Source organism: Myotis lucifugus, unplaced genomic scaffold (assembly GCF_000147115.1).
Source record: "Myotis lucifugus unplaced genomic scaffold, Myoluc2.0 scaffold_57, whole genome shotgun sequence".
Lineage (NCBI taxonomy): Eukaryota > Metazoa > Chordata > Mammalia > Chiroptera > Vespertilionidae > Myotis > Myotis lucifugus.
In genome coordinates this window covers 753,236-757,589 of record NW_005871105.1, presented here as the reverse complement: position 1 = coordinate 757,589, position 4,354 = coordinate 753,236, and the positions used below count along the sequence as shown (strand labels likewise).

General features: G+C 46.1%; 1 long non-coding RNA gene across 1 annotated transcript; it reads right to left on the bottom strand.

Annotated features, from left to right (window-relative positions):
- Positions 1-486: 486 nt before the first annotated feature.
- LOC106697241 lies at positions 487-3,135 on the bottom strand. Its single transcript, XR_001348296.2, has 2 exons — positions 2,798-3,135; positions 487-2,262 (listed from the first exon to the last, which is right to left on the bottom strand). It is a non-coding gene; the product is annotated as an uncharacterized LOC106697241 (long non-coding RNA).
- Between the last annotated feature and the right edge of the window lie 1,219 nt (positions 3,136-4,354).

The window sequence follows — 4,354 nt, the reverse complement described above, 5'->3', positions numbered from 1 at the left end:
ATAGTTGATATATCCATTATTCTCATAGTCTGTTTCCTCATGTGTAAAATGAGGAAAATAATAGTGCCTACAGCATGAGGTTGTTGTGGGGATTAAAAGGCTTAATTCATGTAAAGTGATTAGATGCTAGGAAGTTAGTAATTTTAACTAATAGTTTAGTAATTGTCATTTATTACAAAACATTTAAGATTTAAAAGCCCTTTGTTTAGTGCTTTCTTTATTTGCTTGCTTGCTTACTTATACATCTTGTCTCCTTAAGAGAGGGGGCAGGGTAATGCGGGTGCATGGGTGGAGAGCACCTCTTGTTCTTCATGTGCGGGTAGGTCTGTTTAGGATGCACTCTGGGGAGCGTACAGAGAACCCAAGACCAAGTTCCTATAGACACAATGACCAGGGATCCACAAGACTGGAAACAAGTGATGTTTTAATCTTTACATTAAAACCCATGCTCTCACCTTACTCGCAATTCCAAGGCAGAGAAACAGATCAGGGTGGTTTGTGATTTACCATCATTGCAATATGGGCATCCAACTGAAACATTTTCCCGAAAGAGCCCTACTTTTAGCCACGCAGTAAAAGAAGAGGGTAGAACACAGCCTTGGTGATCTTCTACAGCTGAGAGAGCTTGGTTTTCCAGGAGCATGAGTGCCTCACTCCCTGAAATGAGCAACAATCCCGACGATAAGGACACTTCTGCAAAGGTGAATGGTAACAGCAAGCAAGTCCCTGGACTCATATTCCTTTTACAATTTTGAGGCTTTTATAACACAGGGATTAGCTGAGTTTCTAATTAGACTAGGGTTCATGGAGTGGGTGAAGGATACATTCATTCATTTTCTTTTAACAAATATATATTTTAATGTCAAACAATCCCTTTGATGATCATTGAACGTTCTAGTAAGATGCAGGGCCACCCTGAATCACAGAGCAATGAGAGTTGATCCACTGAGTGACGACTACCTTTCAGCATTGTCCTAGGTGCTGGGGAAAAAGCAGTGAAGGAATGAGACAAAATCATGGCTCTCATGATGCTTGTTTCCTAGTGAGGAGAGATACACATTAAATAAAACATGCTAACATTTCAGGTGGTGGTAGGTTCTATGGAGAAAATTCAAGAAGGCCAAGGGAATAAAGAACGTAGGTGCAGGCATGCACTACGTATGGGGTAGTCAGGGGAGAGTCCTTTGACGAGATAACATTGTACAGAAACTGAAGGAAGTCACAGGACAAACCCTATGGAAATATGGGAAAAGAAAGTCCTAGGCAGAGGAGACCACAAATGCAAAGGCCCTGAGAGAGGGGCCAGTTTTGTCTGTCTGATGTGCAATGGGGCAGGATGAGAAGGGAAAAGAGATAGGAGATGAGGTCAGATTGACAGTGGAGCCAGATCACAAATGGCCTTGAAGGGCACCAGAAGGACTTTGGCTTTTACTTTAAGTATGTCAAGAGCCATTGACAAGTTGTGAACAGAGGAATTACATTCTGGCTGCTGTGAGAGGAATGGAATGTAGAGGGAAAGGCTGGGAGCAGGAAGGAGGACTGGCAGGGACTGCTGATGGCCACGTGACAGTTGCCGGTCCTTTCTTACTTTAGTAATAGCATCCTGATTTTTGGGTGGCAGCAATGTACCCAGCTGAAGTCTCTATTTCCCGGTCCTCCCTTACAACTGAACATAGTCCGGTGACTATCGTTTGGCCAAAGACCTCTAAGAAGACGATGGAGGCATTTTTGGAACACAGCTTAAAAAGAACCTTTGCTGCTGGGAGGAAGTTTTCTTTCCCTCTTTTGCTTTCCCCTGTTGCCAGCTGGAACATAAACATAATGACTGGAGCTCCAAGGGCCACCTTGAATCATGAGGTGACCTTTACAATGGAAGCCACATGCTGGGTAGAACAAAACGCTCCAATAGGTCCCTGATGGGAGCCAAGATGGCTCATGAACTCTGGATTGCCTATTTCTGGACTTGTTTGCACTTTCATTTTGTTTAAGCCATTGTTATTTTGAGTTCCGGGTCAGGGCACAAGCCTGGGTTTCAGGCTTGATCCCCAGTGGGGGCGCATGCAGGAGGCAACCTAGCCATATGTCTCTCTCTCTCTCCCTCTCACTTCCTCTCTCTCTAGAATCAATGAAAATAAATAAATAAAAACATCATATCCTAGGGTGAGGATAAAAAAATAGCAAACTTTCATTCCCATACATTTATTTTGAGATGTTTATTTCCTTTCTTCTTGTTATAACCTCATGGTTGCTCAGATTTCTGTCCTAGGAGAATGAAAAGAAGGTTTCTCAGTGCATTCTGGGAGAGAAGTCTCTAGACCTGGGGTGGTCCTTGTGAGCCCAGAGGATCTTGCACATTTTTTTCTAATGAAAAACACTCACATTATGGGGCCAGGCCTCAGGTACAGGTCCCATTTGTTAAAGGTGGTCTTAAAATATTATGGAAATTGCTTTGATCCTCCCATCTTGTAGCCCCTCTTCATTAACTCAAAAATTATTAATGGGGAGCCTTTTTCTGGCTACTCAGTGTTTTAATTCACATTAATGAGCAATGACTGATTGCCATTTCTACAATGTGTGTATTAATCTAAATCTAAATCTCTGATTCATGCAATAAATGTGAGATAAATCATTAACACTCTAGGATTTTCAGTGAGAAAGTGGGCGAGGGCAACATAAAACTGGGAAGTAGAATTTGTGCGCCTGCACTTGTGAATATGTGTGACTGCCCACTTCATTTATAAGTCTCTGCAGCTTATCTATGTGTCTCTACTGCTTTTCAGGAACTAGAGATACTCACATATGGGTTTTGGTTTAACCAAATTATTCTTAAATTGTAAGCTTTGATCTCAGGATCCTATTCCCTAATTTTCCGTTGAAGATGTTTCAGCTACCCCGACTTTATAAAGGTTGTCAGGACAGTCATAGACTTATCGTGGTCCCTGACTCCTGGTTCTTCTTTCAATCTGGTTGTCAGCTACAGTACAGAGTGAGTAGGGAGAGAGAGATGACAAGCATCAAAAGCTGAGGTTTCCGTTTCTCACTGTGGCCTGGGCTAAATGAGTTCTATCTCACTCTCTAATCACCCTGCAAATTGTGAGACAAAAGGGCGCTGGCTGGGTGACAGTTCTGTGTAGTGGTTAGCTCCAGGCTACTATTCAAACAGGTTTGAATGCAGCTCCCAACCCGATTGCTAGCAGCTCTTGTGGCCTTGGACAAGTCGCTAAAGCCTCAGGTGTTACAGCTTCTATACAGAGCATTAATGATTCTTACGAAAAGGGTGGCTGATGAGGGCAGCCCTTTCCTGCATCGCCCATTCCCATCAGCTGATCTGTATTTGCTGCAGCCTTTCTGCCCAGGTCCAGGAGTTACCTTCCCTTGGAAGGGCGGGAGGCAGGATGAAGTGGGAGTGTAGGGTCTTTCCCCTTTGCATCTGCTAGCGGCATGACCTCCTTGAGTCTTTCCGTACCCCGCACCCTGGTCTCTCTCTGGTCGCTACCGTGGATGAGTAGCTGCAGCACGAGGAACAAGCGAGAAGAAAGCTGTTTCTGCTCAGGAGTCCGGGCGAAAGCCTGGCCCCACGGGGCGCGTTGAATTCTAATTTACACCACTTGCTGTTTCACCATCGCAGCAAAGTCTTGAATCTCTATCCCGGTGCCTGTGATCGGCCGTCGGCGAACAGTTCGGGACGCAGAAGGAGAACCGAGCTTCTGCAATGAAATGCACAGTAAAAGAAGTCGTGCTTCTTCCTGCCCGTGACTGTTTACGAGAGGGAAGTCAGCGGGGCCCCCAAGAGGTCGCTGGTGGCGCAGGCACGGAGGCCAGATTGTAGCGAAAGGGGGAAGGAAAAAACACCCAGAAACTTTCTTCCTCGTTGCGAATCATCGCCGCGCCCCCCGCCCCTCCCCAGGCAGAGGCAGTAACGTGACACCGGAGAGAAACCCGGAGACCCGAGTGGAGAGAGGGAGGGGAGAGGGAGGAGAGAGGGCCGCGGAGAGCCGGAGGGAGAAAGGGGAGGAGAAGGAGGAAAACCCCTGTCAAGGAGGTGGAGCGAGGGGCTGGTGTCCGCCTCTCGTTCCTCCCTGCCGTTTTTCAGAGGAGCCTGAACCGGGACAAAACACGCCGACACCGACAGACACAAAGGAGTGGGGGGGAAGCATACTTGCTATATTTTGTAACCATGTTACAATGCTCTGGTCTCTGGAATGAATCTGTGGTGGTATAAAGTTATGCCCAGTTCAGAAATGACGTAGTAAACTGAAATCTAGCTGCCCTTCTTTCAGCTCCCGCCTGTTGGGCTGCGCCGACTGTAATGCTGCCGTTACCGTAGACAGTGATTGACTTGTTCCCATCCCCA